Genomic DNA, 19,459 nt, shown 5'->3' with positions numbered 1-19,459 from the left:
AAAAAACAGGTTTTTTTTCATGACATACATGTATAATATTTTTAATTTACAATGTCTTACTGTCATAGAAATGATTCATTTATCATACATCCTTAATTATGTCATTTTCGATCATACTTCAAAAAAAATACTTTCAACTCCACAAGCTGCTGCCTTCGGACAAGATAAACAGTCAGTGGCGGGATTTTTTTTTTTATATAAAATTGCGAATGTTCAACCCTTCCTTAATCGTTACAGTGGTGTTACTGCAGAATAAATAAATGAACACACTGTAATCATCAGTTGAACATAACTTGACTCTTTATACCGATACAAACAAAGAAAATCAACCATCGAAAATTAACCTTATAAACAGAACATGTAAATAAAATATCCAGTTGGTCTTTTTTTACTATATGAAAATAAATAAAATAAAAATGAATGCTATGACCGTAAAATATGCAATACAATTATCATTTGTCTCCATCATTAGCTATAGATCGAAGAGTTTACATTGATTGTATTTACAGGCTCCATAACCTAAATAAACAAAATTACCATTAAATGTTATTAGCTTGATTGGTGCAAAAAAGAGTTTGATTTTACTTGCAGACACTATTGTATAGCGTTGAAGACGGATTGGTTGTGTCTGTCATAGGCGATAATATTACAAATTTATTCGGCAGAATTGCCAGTGCAACTTCAATACTGCAAAACTGTTTGCGGTCAAAAATGGCAAAAATAAAAATAAAAAATACCGAACTAGGGGAAAATTAAAAACGGGAGGTCTCAAATCAAATGGTTAAATCAATACCCCCAGTACAACGATCAAGTTGAAAACAACTGTCAAATTCCTGACTTGGTACAGGTCTGGCAAGACAGTTTTGTTGGCTTGCTGCTTGTCTATATATGATAAGTAAAGGCAACAGTAGTATACCGCTGTTCGAAATTAATAAATCGATTGAGAAAAAAACAAATCCGGGTTACAAGCTAAAACTGAGGGAAACGCATCAAATACAAGAGGAAAACTACGATACAACAGCAACACAACATTAAAATGTAACACACACAGAAACGTGCGGTAATAATCCCGATGTAATGTAAAATTATCTAAAAAACAGTTGTGTAAATACATTGATCATCTCATTAATTTGTGAAAAAAACGTACTATAAGAACACTGATATAAGCATGTATACATCATGACATGGTTATCAAAACAAAAGTAGATCTCACGAAATTGTAAGATGTTACAACGAATGTTTCAGGTTTATATTTGATACATTAAAGTATTTACTTTCCAGTTTTTACACACACTACTGAAGAAGTTATGTAGACTTAAGTGTATGTTACCTATAAATAGTCTTCAACAAGATAAAAATAATCTCCAAAACTTAGTTGAAACCAAAATACAAACTCATATGCCTGGTCAAAAACATAGAACATCGACAGCTGTTGTTTCATGTTATAATTATCCTAAATAAAATTGAGAACGGAAATGGGGAATGTGTCAAAAAGATAACAACCCAACCAAAGAGCAGACAAAACATAGCTTGTTTTTTTTTCTTTTGAGAAATACAAAATGAAACAATATTCTTTTTATTCTTTGTTTTCCAATTATTATTTTGTCATTGAAGATTAAATTATTACCTCCTACAAACCCATTTATGGTAATTCTAATCTTTGTTGTTTCATATATTAACCTTCGAGACATGTAAAATGCTGTTCGTTACTTGGTCCGATACCACAATTATTTCGTAGTGCATTTCTTTTAGACAATAAATGCAAATTTAAAAAATCCCACCTGCGCTTTCTCATTAACATTTTTACAGTGTGTTGTACTACTTTTGGGAAAAAATATATCAAAATTATAGAAAACTTCATCGGCTCTAACTCAAAATGTCGACAATTTTATGTTGAGGGGGTCTTGACATCTTTTGACAGCTTCCGAAATGCCAATTTTTAACCTTTTTAAACTGGACCAAATCACTACTTTACTTTAAAATTCATTACCCAAATTTGTTGACAGTATCATTTCATCCCTTGACTTACTATTTCAGGTATAGAACATGAAACAATACATTTGGAAGGCGTATAAAAAATTTGGCAAGTAACACATTGTCCACACTATGGACTACATTCGTGGACAACGAAAATCAAGGGACGACAATTGTGGTCTCAAATCACTTGAATCGAACCATCATATTTGTTTTGTTAAAAAGCATATTTGAGATGTTTAACTCAAGTTTATACCTTACGTCTGATTTCTAACTTAGGGTTTCAACAGGGCGACTTTATCATGTTTTGGCCATTCTTTTTAAACATTTATGATTTGTATGCTCGGTACAGAGTCTCTCAGACTACGTTTTCTTATTCCGGCTGTTATTCGGGTTCAATTTTGATCTAAATACTACTGTTGTTCCTATAACTGAGATACATAAGATATAAGCAATTTAATAAGATCAGAATAATGTACCCGGTGATTATTAATACATCTTGTCATGAAATCAAACAGTCATGGCGAACAACTTTTTTTTTGTTTTTGAGACTATGATAATTGAAATCAAGTCAACAGTAGTACCGAATCTTAATCTAATTAATCGATTCAGAGGTTAAAAATTAAGGTAAATAACAAAACCTGGGAGAATCATATAAACTCCAATACAGCGGCACAAGATACCAAAGGGATACTAAAATATAACATCGTAAACAGACTGCGGATAAAAAGCGTTCATATGATAAATGACTCCTGATATATATGCATATTGTCCTACGAAGCTATAAGAAATGCACGTGGTTGCACAAGGATATTGCACAGTTTGAATGCCAGGAAGTTTTCACTTTGCTGGCTGCTTGTACATATATTGAAGGTGTGCATGTGGTCAGGGTTTTGATTTTTATCTATATTTACTTTTTGTGGAGGTAGTTGAACTGTGTCATTATTTGGTGTATTTACCCTAATAAGTGTTAATACAATTTGAATGCTAGGAATTTTCACTTTGTAGGCTAGTTTTGATTTATATTGATATTTGCTGCTTTTTGAAATAGTTTGTCATTTTTTTAGTATATATTTGCAAAAAAGAAACGTTTACAGTTAAGTCCTTTTACAGGTTGAATGCTAGGAGTTTTAACTTTGCTGGCTGTTTATACATATATTGAAGGTGTGCATGTGATCAGGGTTAATTTTCTTTATATTTGCATTTTTGGGAGATAGTTGAACTTGTCATTTTGGGGTATTAACAGTTAAATATTATAGCTTTCATAAAATGACAATTTTGCATCTACGGAGGCATCAATGTTGTATCCCAGACACCATAATATCACAAAGAATGTTATAAATTGACTTTGATATAATACAGTTACTCCAGAGTATTGTCTAGTACCAGAAAAGTGTATATGTCATTATGCTTCACTATATTAACAGTAAACTAAAATTTCACAGACTCAAGGACTTAAATTGTATACGACTGACGCACGATTCGTCTGAAAAAGACTTATCAGTGCGGCGAAAGAAAGTTAACTAGCAAAACAAGTTGCATTTCGCAACTAAAAAAACTGTTTTTGTTGGCGTCTTTGTTTGATTTAAATATAAATAGATATAAGACGATGTGGTATGAGTGCTAATGAGGCAACTCTTGATCCAAGTCAACATTTGTAAAAAGTAAACCCTGTACTGCCTTCTACATGGGGCCTTTGCTTAAACCGAAAAATAAGCTATAAAGGGACCAAAAATAGCTAGGGCTAACCCATTTAAACAGTAAAACAAACGATAGAATCTATGTAAAAAACAAGCAAGAAAAACACTCATGAACCACAATAACAAACGACAACCATTAAACATCAGGTTAGGACAGGTGCAAATGCTGAGGGTTTCAACGTTTTAATCGGCGCAAACCTTCAACCAACTAAAACAATAGTGTAACAACCCAATACAGACTGAAACACTTTATAATGTCAATTGCAATAGCGTTACTTAATCAAAAGTCATATGGACATAAATAATTGAATATACACTGAACGAAAAGATTTGAGCTCCCTATGCCACAATTAACTTGACAAATAAGACCCTCTTCTTTGTTAATTTATACATTGAATCCCATGTATGAGATCTATTCATACTGTATTTCAAGTTCTATGGATTTCTAGATTATGAATGAAAGGATATCGGGTAAACAACTTATATCTGTTTGGGTTGATAGCCCCGTTTTATCTATATGAAAATATAAACAACTGCCATTCAAGTAGAATCATAAGCTGGCTATAAAGTCACGTTGAACACATAATTTTCTGCAGGAATTCCTTTTCTTATTTAGCAATATGCTTCTTGTTTTCTAATGGTTTTGTTGGAAGATATGGTCAAACGTTTGAATTTGTCAGGTGTTGTATACCCTTATGATTCCGTTTACCTTAGAGTTCGATATTTTTATAATGCATGGTTTTGCAGAATTATAGGCTTAGAATAAGTTGGTTGTGAAAAGGCCTCGACATGAAAAAAATGAAAAACTAATGGCCCAGTTAATAAAAAAGCAATTTACAAAACTGAATTTAAAAGACATGAACAAACGACAACCTTTGAACTATAAACACTTGACCAGGAACATGTACATGCAGAATGTAACCGGGTAGCACATGTTTGTGGGAGCTCAACCCTCTCACGTATATAAAGGACTCACACTACAGCTAGAGCTATTTACCATGCGGTATCAACTATAAAACTAATAAATTTAAATTTGTATTCCCTTATGGAATGTTGTAACATCCTCCTTTTTATTCAAGATAGTTTAATGTTCATGTTTGTGATTCCAAACTTGATTATAAATCGTACTTAAGAAAAAGATAACTTTTTAACGATAAGACAGATTTTCATGTTTATAGTATTCAACTGCGTGTGTTTAAAAATCAAGGCGACAGCAGAGAGTAATCTTTTGTTTAGTACTGACCTATAGTCTCGTGTTTTTTTTCAAATATATCTTTTAATATGAAAAAGAACATGTGGTATTTTAGCAAATGAGACAGTTATACAGAAGAGACCAAATGCAACTAAAGGTCATCGTACGGCCTTCAACATCAAAACCCATATTGTAAGGAACAGACATGTAGATAAATTCAAACGAGAAAACTAAATGCCTAATTTATGGACAACAAATGAACGAAAAACAAATATGTAACACATAAACAAACGAAACCCACTGAATAACAGGATCCTGACTTGGGTTCAAACCACTTTCATCTGTCTAGAACACACTGAATGAGGAAGTTGCTATAATTATAACACGGGGAAAACTAAATCTTATTTTTATTTGTTTGACATTGTTTGATAAGAACCTTTGTTGAAACATGATATCAATTGAATTAAGACGGATAAATGAGGTAAGTTGTTTCTGTTAAATCTACTAAATCATTGTGTTAAAAGACAATCACTGATAAGTGGTTAAAACTCCAGAAAGGACGTATCAAATATAAGAGAACTACGACATAACAGAGACACAACACCGAAACGAAACACACAGAGAAACGAACTATAATGTAACAATGGCCATTTTCCTGACTTGGTACAGGGCATTTTATGAAAAAATGGTGGGTTGAACCTGGTTTTGTGGAAATTGTTATCTTATGTAAGACGTCGGAATTATGCGTTTTTAAATACAAACGTAACTTTTTAATGATTCTGCACAGCTGTTCTATCAAATCCTTTATATTTGTATTTTGACTTGGATCAAACGTCAATACTGTGTCGATCGATATAGAGTTTTTTTTATTATTATTCGATATACAATGAAACTAAATTATTTGTTGAAGTATACTTTAATGGTTTCAATTAAGAACAGCAACCGATATATGAGTCTATGATGATAACGATTTTTTTATGTTTGAGCTTGCATTACATATCTATACATGTGTATGGAAGTGCTTTTTTTATGTTTTTTTTTCAATTTGATGTTCTTACGTTTATATTTATTTCATAGAAATGGGTTTAATACATGTATCTATGAAACTTATTTTGGTAAAGCTGCATCATATTCATGACTTTGTCTTTTATTTATTCAGTGATTGGCGTCGTTGCTGTAATTCAGAACTTTGGTAGCCACTAAACATTTATACGATTAAAGTTTTGCACAATGCAAAAGCAATTGTCCTTATTTTTTTAAGATTTAAATAAAAAACTACAGTTGTGTTTTACTAGTTCCGTTGGTATATATAACATAGATTTTTTTCAATTTTTTCTAGACTCCCATTGATATATGTACCCTTTGTTTGTGTTAAACTTTTCTGGATCCCATTGTTTACACTCTGCTACAAGTTGGGAACCAAATTTATTGAATGGAATTTTGTTTTAATCAAGCATTTGTCTATTCTTTAATTTCCTTTTTATGTATCATTTCTATTTTATTGCATCGGTGTTTAGTTGCTGTCTTATTAACACAAATTTAAATTCACCACTTGGTAATACTTATATTGGGAAATATCTCATTTTAATGGTATTATTTCCTGCTGGATATCGGTGAAACCTTAAATTTGAACTGAAGTTCTCCATTTTTATTTGAAATAACATTTTATATATACAATTTTATAAGATATGTATGAGATTACTCCCTGTTGTACGTCGGGTTTGTGTTGAAAAGATTTTTGTTTTGTGATTTGTGGTTTAGTATTTTTTTTTGCTTTTCTTTTATATTGCGTTGGTGCTGTCAGTACATTTTTTATACTGGTTAGTCCCTTTGGTATATTTTGCCTCATTTGTTTTCAAATAAACCATTTTTAGGAGTACATGTCTTAACTGAAAAAGTCCTTATTATTACTTTATGAGTCATGATTCTTTGTGTTATTATAATTAACAATAACCATTATTTTTTATGTATAATCTACCAGTGTTGTTTTAAATATGCTTACATTGTATATTTTGATTAATTTTATTGAGAAATGATTACAGATCTTATCATTTGGAGTACATTGCAAAAGTCAATGTTACGCATTCTCTATATCACTGTTTCAGGTTAGAGGGAGGGTCTGGATCTCGCTTATGTGTTTAACCCCGCAACATAATGTATGTATGTGCCTGTCCCAAGTCAGGAGCCTGTAATTCAGTGGTTGTCGTGTGTTTATGTGTAAAATATTTGTTTTTCGTTCATTTTTTTTATATAAATAAGGCCGTTAGTTTTTCTTGTTTGAATTGTTTTATATTGTCATTTTGGACCTTTTATAACTGATTATGCGGTATGGGCTTTGCTCATTGTTCAAGGCTTATGATAACCTATAGTTGTTAGTTCCCATGTCATTTTGGTATCTTGTGGACAGTTGCCTCATTGGCAGTTGTACCACATTTTTTCATGTATATCTACAGTATTGTGGCATAACTTGCATCTATTAAACTTTTCATGAAAGGGAACCTCATCATAGATACCAGGATTAAAAGTGTATATATCAGACGAGCGTTAAGTGTACAAAATCTAACTTTATTTCGTTATTGATTAAGTTATATTTTAAGTATTGAAACATTTTTGAAATAAGGTTTCGTTTAACTTGGCTTACAATGTACTGGCTTTTAGTTTCTCATAGTCAACAAGAAATGATGTGATTTTATTTTAAAATATTTATGAAGTTCTTGGATACACGTGCACCCAGACAATGAATCTTTTTTCAACATAGCCGTATATTTAGATAAATTAATGTAAGCAACACAATATTTACGGGCTTCAATAAAGATAAAAATCCATGCTACACAGAAATTTATAGACAAGCCAGAAAGAACAATGAATTTAACTGATGTCATAGTTTACTTATCATTTCTAAGACGAAATTGCCACTATGAGTAAAAGAGCATCATGTAGCAGTCCGATATCAGAAAGTGGACAGCCATGTGTTCAAGATACAAATCCCGCTTTTATGCCAGCGGCAGAAACAGATACTAGATTCGTGTGCCTATGCTCAACATCTCGTGAAAAACCAGAGAATGCTAATCTCGGAAAGGAGACTACAATACAGGTCGTCGACAATATTTAGCGTGAAAAAAGACTTTCAGAGAAAGGAAATCAAGTAGACAGGAAAAGGATCACATGTGTGACAGACAAGATTCAGTTTTGTTGGAGTGGGCTCAAGTGTATTTAGTAGATCGGGATATCAAACTGAGTGTAAGTTTAAGCATGAGTAAATAGAAAACTAATTGTTCGTTGTCGTTTTTATGCAAAGTTAAACTTTTTTTTTCAAACAACTAAATTGAACTTAATGTAACTCATTCGAAAAGTAAAAATAGTATACACAGTAATAATTCACATTTAGAGTACCTGAGACACGCCTACTTTTATGTGCGGTTTGTGATGCTTAGTCTTTTGTTTTCTACGTTAAGTTTTGTAAACAGCTTTTGAATGGGTATGTCAGTTTATTATCAATTTATGAGTTTAAAAAAAGTACAAAATACTGAACTCAGAGGTAAATCTAAATCGGAAAGTCCATAATCACATGACAAAATCATATGACAAAACACATCAAAAACGAATGGACAAGAACTTACATATTTCTGACTTGGTACAGGCATTTTCAAATGTAGAATATGGTGGAATAAACCTGGTTTTAAAGCGCTAAACCTCTCACTTTCATGACAGTTTCACTAAATTCCGTTTTATTTACAATGCTATGATAAATATAATTGTCAACATATGGGTACATCAGTCATCATCGTGTAACAATTTTAAAAGGAACAATTTAACAGAACACAAACACATCTATCTACAAACACATTCATTGATTCGCGTGTCTGACGTCAGAAAATTTTATACGTCACATATATGTGTCGTTCAATGTATATACAATCAATTAAAAAATTTCACATGGACAATGTTATCATACAGGGTTAAACAATCAAAAGTATGTAAGAAATAATTTCAGAAATAGACCGAGATTTAAAATAGTCCAAAAGTGATATAGAATTTATAAAGATCCACAAATAGTTCATTACATTACTCGATTTGATTATTTTGACGTTTGTGGTTCAACGTATTATCTAATTCATAATAGAAATATATCATAATGCAATATAATAGAACAATATCATACTGATGGGATCTTTTAAAGTACAGAGTCACTGTCCCTCTGCTATTTTTCGTCCCTCTTTTGTTCGTCTGTTTGTCTTTTTATTTTAATTTTGCCATGGTGTGATCGATTTATATCGAATTATAAGTTTGAATCAATGTCACGTTGATATTACTCGCTAGATATATGATGAATGGGTCATAAAGTTTTAAGGTTAATGTCCATATCGATACGATATCGTTGATATCGACTATATTGTAACTACATGGTGTCTTGAACATACCCCTTTTGTGTATACTAATTCTTATTATATCTTTGTTGAAGTATAGCGACAATTTAACTCAATATTTCTCTAACAGATTGACATAATGGTTTGTCTTATTATAACTGTTACTGATTTAGTCGACCAAGTGAACACATAAAGAAATATTCAATTATTATCGGAAATAGCATTTTTCAAACCGGAAGTAAGAAATTATCTCCCTTATTTAAAAAAAAATATTGTATAGAAACCATGGAATCAGCGTACAATAAGCTAGCGTTTGACGATTGAAATTATATTTTTAACTTAATTTCACAACTTTCATATTAAAAACATTTTTTTGGTGGAAAGACCTTATTTATAACTGTTGATGGAAATTTCCTTCGGTTTTGTGAGTCTTTGTTTACTCCTTGGTTTTGTTGTTATTGTCTTTTTTTAAAGTGTTGTATTTATTTTGTAGAATATTTTGTTGCAGAAAATGCTGTCCAAGATTCTGTCAAATTGTGTTTTTGATTGACTTTATTATTTTAGTTTGATGGCCTTAACCAGATCAAATATTGTATTAGGAAATAAAATTTAAGGTGATCACAGCTGCGTCAATCAGTATTCAAACTTGTGTTCGTTCTATTGTATTTAGAAAGCAAAGGCTAATGTTGAAGTGTACATAATTGGATGTACTCGTATGTTCAACATAGATGTCAAAAACCGTCTGATGGTGACAGGTTTTTTTTTAGCTAAATTTGAACTGATTATGACAACACAAACCTTCCTCCTATAGCTCATTTAATAACTGATATTACGTCAAGTAAAACTTCCTCATCCAAACTGGCTCAGGTTTTCCAAGATGCATCGGTACTTCAAATGATATACCTGTTATCCGTACAATGGCTATAACGGTATCTGAAAGTGCATCTCAAATAGAAGAAAAATGTAACAAACAGGTCTGCAATCATTCAGCACGGGTTTATCCGAGATGTACTGACTTAGCAATCTCTACAGAACAGCAAAATGAACAGATAGTAAAAATAACGAATGCATCTAAGTGTATGCTAAATCAACAACAAAACGTTACTGACAAGCGAGCAAAAGCTACCAAGAACACTGGTCTTAATCAAAGGCAACACTCAAAAGCTATGGATTTATCAGAAAGAAGTTATTTAGCAGATATAGAAAGGAAATTAAAAGATCGAGATGGAACAATAGAAATAATGGAAAAGAGATTATCTAAGCTGGAGCGACGAGATCAAGCCAAGAACAAAATTATAAAAATTACCGCTATGCAAGTAATGGATGCAATTCAATTAATAACAACAGTCCAGTCAAGTTATGTACAATGTAAAATGTTTTAGTTCCAGCTTACTCAACCCATGTGCATGAATACAGAACTGACCATGCACATAACAATGCAACTACAAAGTATACTCCTTAAACATGCAACATGTCGTCCCGCAATACCACTGCCTGGACAATACCAGCCATACAATCATGGAATGTATACAATAAATCCATCAACAGTGACACATATCCCCACCTCATTTAATATACCACCGAAAATGCCTATCTACTTTTAGACCAGACAAGTTTATAAACCCAACCCAACCGTATTGCATCAACCCCGCCATTTCAGATACACTAACCATCCTTCATACAGTATCCAGTCCAAAGCTATATACATTTGACGTTTAACTGTACTTATGTATCCCGTCATACTTTGAACCAAACGATTATTTTATTTATTATTATTACTTTTACTGTTAAGTCTGTTTTTTTGGTATATCTACTTTACGTGACTCTGCATTTATTTATGCCGTCATACTTTTGTTATGCGTTTACTTTTCTACATTGGTTAGAGGTAAGGAAGGAGGGTTGAGATCTCACAAACATGTTTAACCCCGTTAGTCTTGTATTATTTTAATTTTAGTTTCTTGTGTATAATTTGGAAATTGGTATGGCGTTCATTATCACTGAACTAGTATATATTTGTTTAGGGGCCAGCTGAAGGACGCCTCCGGGTGCGGGAATTTCTCGCTACATTGAAGACCTGTTGGTGACCTTCTGCTGTTGTGTTTTTTTATTTGGTCGGGTTGTTGTCTCTTTGACACATTCCCCATTTCCATTCTCAATTTCATTTGAACGACAAAATTATTTTTATGTCTACCTGTGCGAATTTCAAACGCGCAATTTTACACCAGTACAGAACACTTTCTATCCTCTATGGGTAGACTTTACATAGATAAATTAAATCGTATAAGAAAAGAAAAATGAGTATGTTAAATTTGATGTATGCCTTTTCGTGCTTCTTCGTTACATTTGTAGTTTTTATAGTGATATTAAGATGATAACACAATATTGACTGCTGTACCCCTATATTTGACATTTTTACTCTTTGAGTATGTTTGTTTTCTTCATGCATCGTTGACAATGTAATGGAATTTGATGCGACTGTCATACAAGTGAGAGGTTTAGCTATCTATAAAACCATGTTTAATCCACCATTTTCTACATTAGAAAATGCCTGTACCAAGTCAGGAATATGACAGTTGTTATCCATTCGTTTGATGTGTTTGGACTTTTGATTTTGGATTTTGCCTTTTGAATTTTCCTGGGAGTTCAGTATTTCTGTGTTCTTACTTTTTTCAGCGATGTTAGGGATCGAAACGGTATTTGGAAGGTCATCTAAAAAGTACCCTCATTTTTAATAAAAGTACCCTCATTTTTTGATACTTTTGAATTTTAAGAGTCAATATAGGATGAACGGATCATAAAAACCGGAGGGAAAATATGATACAAGCCCAAACGAAAAAATATAAACGAGTCTAAATTTAAAACTACGTTCAAACCTTTGATTGCGTTGGATAAAAACCGCAATTTTTATGTGTATGCATGTAAAACAAATTTCGTTGTAGAAGGGTCTAAAAACAACACAAGCAACATTTTCCAAAAGACCAAAACAGTGAAAAAGTATATTTAAACAAAACGCATTTGACTAACAGGTCGAACAACTGATGTTCTTTAACCCTGCTGACTACCATCGGTGATTGCCAAAAAAAATTGATCACAAGATGTAACAAAATGGATCTTAATATAAATTTAATACTAAACAGAAAACAAAATAACTTGTGACCACGATGTTAGGCAACAAACATACGGTGTCAATATTTTTTTAGTAAACGAGATCCGGATTTCGACAATAAATGTCTATTCAGTGATGTTAGGGATCGAAACGGTATTAGGAAGGCCATAAAAAGAGTACCCTCATTTTTAGAAAAAGTACCCTAATTTTTTTATACTACTGAATCTTAAGAGTCAATATAGGATGAACGGATTATATATATATACAACTCGTCTTTACATCAACCCAACAATGTTAGATCTGTAAATTTGCTTTCGCAAATTTTTGGTTCTTCCCTCGCCGGGATTCGAACCCATGCTACTGTGATATCGAGACACCAAATCGCCTGCACTGCAGCCGTCCCGCTAGACCACACGACCACCTGGGCTCTACATATATGTATATATATTAAGTATAAAGATGTCAATCTTAATAACAAAGCTAAGGTTAAGTTTTGTTAAAATAAAGCAAGCAATTCATCTAAAGTTTTACTCTTCAGGCATTAGTAAATGAGCTGCAATTACCCCCAATCGTTTTCATCATGTTAACAAAAAAGACAACCAAAGAACATATGACAATAAAAAAAAAACATTTTATTATTAAAGTCGTTTTCCAATTCAATAATTGTGTCTCTCATCAAGACGGTTTCGTTCTGAAGAAAAAACACTTTCAATTTGATTTTTAATACTACCAACACTGATATCACAGCCATTTTTCTCATGTTCTTGGGTTGTCTCTTTTAGGATTAATTTAATAAGTTACTATTGATTATGCTCGTTATTCTCGTCCGTCTTTAGGTAATAACAAATCACCACTGGTTTTGCTCTTATTCTTTTCAACATTATTTTTTTTGTGCCAGTCTGCCCAAGAATCAGGCAGTGGTGAAAACATGACCAAAAAAAACCCACCAAATTTGACATTGATTTTAGTTCATAATATGTAGTTATGCACACAAATAACATTCATTTCCGTTTTCTGTTCTAGTGATAAAAGATACAATTTGGTTGAAATGCACTAGAAATTAACGAATAAGGGGAGATAACTCTGTAATTTGCTATCATTCTAACCAATTTTCTGACCAAGTTATTTGATATTACCAGGCACACACAAACTAAAGACTAATAATTTTTAACTCAGGATGATGGTTAGTATTAACTAACATGATTAGCTCGGTGGGTTTTTCTGATCATGCTTTGATTTTTACCTAAATTGCCTGATTTTTACAAAGACTGGCACTTAACTACAATTGAAATGAAAAAAAGCAATGCAATGGAGGCCGAAGACCTGTTCAATATTTTTCAGAATGGACTGTTAGAGGCTTATGTCTTACTTAAAAAAAAATTACATTTTGTAACACGTCGAAAAGGTAAAACAAAAACAAAGCAAGCAAAGATTTATTTTCATTAAGTATGAACATTAATTTGTGAATCAACTTCTTGACATTAAAATATGCCAACATATTGGCCCCTTTTGGCAAAACTTTTAGGAATTTTGGTCCTCAATGCTCTTAAACTACGTACTTTATTTGGCCCTTTTAACTTTTTTGAATTCGAGAGTCACTGATTAGTCTTTTGTAGATGAAACGCGCGTTTGGCGTATATACCGATTTTAGTCCTGGTATCTATGATGAGTTTGTTTAAACAATAGCCTTTTTTAAAAAAAATTGACAAAAAAAAAGTACAGCTAAAGGTAAAAAACATGTATTGATACATGAAGAATAAGACTAGGGTATATTGCACAACTCTACTTCCGCTCATAGTTTCCGTGAATACCTTTACACGCGTTGTGTGTTTCAAAATGGATAAAGTGCTGAAATTATATTCTTTTAATGCAAAAAACGAAGAAAGAAATGTTGTTAATAGTTATTGTGTTGTTTCACACTTTGGATTAAGATCAAATGTGTATTCAGAATATAATGAGATACATTATTTCTGCGTGGATTACAAAGAGGGTATAGTCAAAGCAGCGTATTATGGCAATGTTTATTATGTTTCAAAATGTAGTCCTCTCCTTTTAGTTTCTTGTTTCTACTCGGGTTTTATTTTTACAGGGTTAATGAGATAAAAAGAATAGCATATGAAGACAGGTACTTGTTAATCCATATTGAGTGCACCGCAGTCGATTTTATTTCAAATATATAATTAATGTGAACAAACGAAGAGCTTACAACATGCAATCAGTTATATTCTTTTGTTGGAATTTTCACGAGACTGTTATTGTTTACACAAACTGGTTTTTTTTCTTTGTGCAAGGTCGTATCGCTCTTCTTTCATTTATTTCGTATTTAGCCCCTTGTGTTTTTAAAATTTACCGACACGTTATTTTGTCTCGATTTTCTTTTTTTTTTAAACTTTAATAAAACTATCACTACAAAGAAAGTGTGAATAGGACACACGATTGGTTTGTTTGAAAGATAAACTGCGGTAATGTCTTCCTTTATTCTGCTTCCTATATTCATTGTCGTTCAAAAGCGAAGTGTTGCATCATATTCATATTTAAACAATAACTTAAAAAATCAACAACTTGTAAATCAAGGCCAAAAACTGAAACTTCTAAAAAGTATTATAGTCACCTAGTTCATGAAGGAAGTTCTAGATTCGCATTTTGTACACATGATAAGGTTAAGGATAGTTAAGGTTGTTCGTGGCCCTTGATATGCCGCATGAATTATCAAATTAACAAGCATTGCTTTCTTGATTTTTTTTTATTTCAATTGTAGTTTAAAATGATTTTAAGAAGAATAAGATCAACACCAGAGGTCAATTGTGATTACCTAAAGACGGACGAGGATAAATCTTTTGAAAAAAGAAATTACAAAGGCAACAAAAAGAAGACTTGCAACGAGAATAATCAACTTATGAATTAGTGAAAAAAAAGACAACCTAAAAACATGAAAAACTGTTTTGATGAGTGACAAAATTACACTTTTGAAAGTTGATTCTAATGAAATGTTTTTTTAATTGTCATGTGTTCTTTGGTTGTATTTTTATTTACATGATGAAATCAATTGGGGTAAGTTATAATTTTTATATTTCAGTTATTGAACAATCATTCACCTGTAAGAATCATTTATGCTGCTTTTAGCTATCCAATAGTTTTAAACAGAGGAGGGCTATTCTTAAAAATATTGTAAAAAAGCTAAAGGTAACATAAAGGTTTAGTACAGGTAAATGATAGTCCAATAACTGAAATAAAGTACAGGTAAAACAATAGAATGACGTCAGAGCAATGTTGTAATAAATAAAACTTGTCATTATTAGCTGCTTTGACTATATCCTCTTAGTAGTCCACACAGATATAATATATCTGAATAGATTATGAATTCACATTTGATTTTAATCCAAATTTTGAAACAACACAATCACTATTAACGGCAACTTTTTCTTCGTTTTTGCATTCAAAAATACTTCAATCACTTTATCAATTTTTAAACACAAAACTCATGTATAGGAAAGACGGTAGTATAGCCTTTTCCCAGCATTACGTTGACCGTTTGTGACCCAAGGCAGGTGAAGGAAGTCAAATTAGGAACGCTGTGATTGGATGTAATGGTACACTATATATTTTTTTGTTTATCTATGAATAGCTGCAGTGTATATATCTAAAATATAAAATTTGAAACCTATTGAAATATTTTCTAGAGAATTATTCGAAAAGACTTCCAAAATTTCATAAATTTGGTGCAAAATGACGTTGGGCATGGATAACATAAACAAGCTCCGTAGGAAGTTGGTCATGATACCATTTTGCTTTGATTTTTAAAACAGAATAATAAAGTAATAAAACCACATGTAACTGTTTTATCCAGGTTTTCATCATAAAAAGTGGTAAATTTAAAAATGTTAATATTGTCGCCTATGGCAGAATAAATAGTACCGTTTTCCCTATAGGTATTCACGGAAACTATGAGCGACAACTATGAGTAGTCCTTGCGCACGCACAAATCATGTTACGCATTCCCTGTGTATTATTCTTCATGTAGCAATACATATTGTTTACCTTCAGTTGTACTTTCTTTTTGTCTATCTTTTTTTTAAGTTCAGCTACAGCTGTTTAAAGGGACTAGCATGTAGGATATATTTTAGTGTAAAGAAAGTTTTTTCACAAAACAATTTTCATACTTGAACTTTTGCTTGCTTTTTCTTTTGTTCTACCTTTTCGACGTGTTAAACAATGAATTAAGTGAGATATAAGCTTCTAACAGTCCATCCTGTAAAATATTGAACAGGTCTTCGGCTTGCAACTTTATTTTTATTGCATTGTGTGTTGCATTGTTTTTTGTTGCACTTCAGTGTTTTGTTTTTTTTGTTTCGTTGTTTTCCTAGGTTTTAGTTTGTAACCCGAATTGGTTTTCCTCTAATTCAAGTGATGACTTTCGACAGCGGTAGGTTTTTGTTGCCCTCATTTATTTGTCTATCCCAAATTCATGTATTTGGTTTTGATGTTATATTTGTTATTCTCGTGGGATTTCTTCTGATGCTCGGTCAGTTTCTGTGTGTGTTACATTTAAGTGTTATGTCGTTGTTCTTCTCTTATATTTAATGCGTTTCCCTCGGTTTTAGTCTGTTACCCCGATTTTGTTTTTTGTCCATGGATTGATGCGTTTTGAACAGCAGTATACTACTGTTGCCTTTATTTATCCTTATTTCTTTACCAAATCATTTAGGCGTGTGTGGCTGGTACCGGCAACGAATTACCGCTATACTTGAAGGTACATGATATTCCGGAATTTAAAAGCCTCTAGCTGCTGCACCGTAACGCATAGGTCCTTATAATTTTTTGTACAATTAACAGACTTTAGAGCTATGGGGGTATTTTGTTTTGTTGGGGTAGCTCTACGGTCTCTATAGTGTCAAGAAAATTCATGAGCCACGGTGTCTTAACTTTTTTAATAAAGGCTATATGAACATCTTACAGTAATGAAATTCTATCTGATAAAGATGTACCTTATTCACCCCACACCCTTGTGCTTTATTTCTCAGTTCAACTTTAAATTTCTTTATTATTAATAGTTAATAACTGAGAATGTTAGAATGAATGTCATAAATCATGTTAGATCTGAACCACCTACTGCAGAGCTGATGATACCATAGAAGAAACACGGTCCTCTTTTAATCTTAAATTTATGAAATACTGATGGAAAACTAGTTTTTCCTTATATGCACTGCACCAAAATTCGAAATTAATTTTGTGTGACATCGTTCTATGCGTTTAACTGAAGAACAATGCAAATATTTATTAATCAAAGTTAATAAAATGTGTATAGTCCTAGTTCTTTTGATAACCAATCAAGCATTAGATGTCTACTGAAAATTGACCTTTAAAAATATACAGCAATCCAGAGTTGGCAGAGTTATTGATATTTACTTCTTTTCGTCAATTTATTGACACATTGTCCCAATTACTACCCCCAAAACAAGGCATTCAAAGGACATTAATATTATCGTTAAACATCTTTTTGACAACCTATTCTTTATTTTGAATAAACGTATTCAAGTATGTATATCATTTTAAGACAGATTTAAACTGTTTCTTTGATGACATGTAACCAGTAGAAATTAATGACGTGTGGCCTGTAGTGTTATACCTTTAATTACCGTTAATCTTCTCGATGGATTTAAACAAAATACAGGAGAAGGAATTGAAAAATATGACGAAGAAACCAATCTAAGATTCAAATAGTTCACTTTATGTTTAGAGAAGCACAGCTTTGGGATAATCAAGGTAAATACTTTTGTAGAAGAAAACAAATCAGAAATACGAGAGGTGAAGTCTATATCAGTTTCTACCTACCGTTAATTTTAATTTACCGTATCAAGTTAGGAATTTGGCAGAATCGACAATCGACGCATAAAGCCATACAAATGTAATGAGTGGTGCCAACAAAAATGTTTAATTGTTTTTGAGCTATGTATTTTTTTTATACGTTTCCCGTAATATAAGGGTAAACATATTAAACGCAATGGTCTTGACGTTGTTTATCATCTTAAAAACGTGTTATATCGTTCTTTAATTTGTCCTTTGATATCAATTCGTTCGATGTGTTTAAGGTTTTTGATTTAGCTATGACCGTTTTAAATTTTCTAGTTCGGTATTTGTGTTAGTTTACCTTTCGCATCAAATGAAATCTTTTATATTTAATACTTTTGAAATACTACAATATGAGGTTCTACTTTCAGTAATGTTCAAAATGCAATTATGCATTTAAAAACTATGTTGAGAACCTATTGGTAACCTTCGGATGTTGTCTGCTCTTTTGGTCGGGTTGCTGTCTCTTTTACACATTCCCGTTTTCCATTTTCAATTTTATATGTCGCTCACCTGGATCAACATTGATCTATGTGTGTTTTTATCAATGTTCGAATTCTCACAAACTATTTGATAAGAACTGCTTAAAATTCTTTTGTTTTTAATCCTTCATTGCTTATACATTATTGTTAAAGTCCCTATATTGAAACTCGCAACTTGTATATACACTGGATATAATGGTATAGGATACTGTTCATTCATATTTTACCAAGAATGTTGTGTGTTTTAATGTACAGAAACTTTTAATATAATTTATCGATTTCATCCGAGTGCTCCAAGGCAGAAGGAAATTACGAAAGGAGACGAAGAAGAAATTGCCTTTGATAACTATTAGCATACCGGAATATACTATTGCATTGTTAATTTGTGTAATTCTCTGTCCTGAATGTTCTTGCATTTAATTGTACTGTAGTCCTGTCATTTAATATTGTCATTAAGTGTAAAATTTAACATTGCCATTGAAGCGCGACAATTAGCCAGCTACAATATAAGGTTAAACCCATCATTATTATCTTAAAATGTCCATACCATATCATGAAAATGGCACTTGTTTTCTATTAGTTCGTTTATGTGTGTGTTGCATTGTTTTTGTTGCACTTCAGTGTTTACGTGTTTCGTTGTTTTTCTAGGTTTGAGTTTGTAACCCGAATAGGTTTTTCTCTCATCCGACTTATGACTTTCGACAGCAGTATGTTTTTGTTGCCCTTATTTATCCTTATTTTTTTACCAAATCGTTTGTGTGTGTGTTTGGGGGTGGGGGTAATCAGAAACG

The sequence above is a fragment of the Mytilus galloprovincialis genome, chromosome 10 (assembly GCF_965363235.1).
Source record: "Mytilus galloprovincialis chromosome 10, xbMytGall1.hap1.1, whole genome shotgun sequence".
Classification (NCBI taxonomy): domain Eukaryota; kingdom Metazoa; phylum Mollusca; class Bivalvia; order Mytilida; family Mytilidae; genus Mytilus; species Mytilus galloprovincialis.
The sequence above is the reverse complement of the archived record's forward strand: the minus strand, read 5'-3'. Positions refer to the sequence as shown.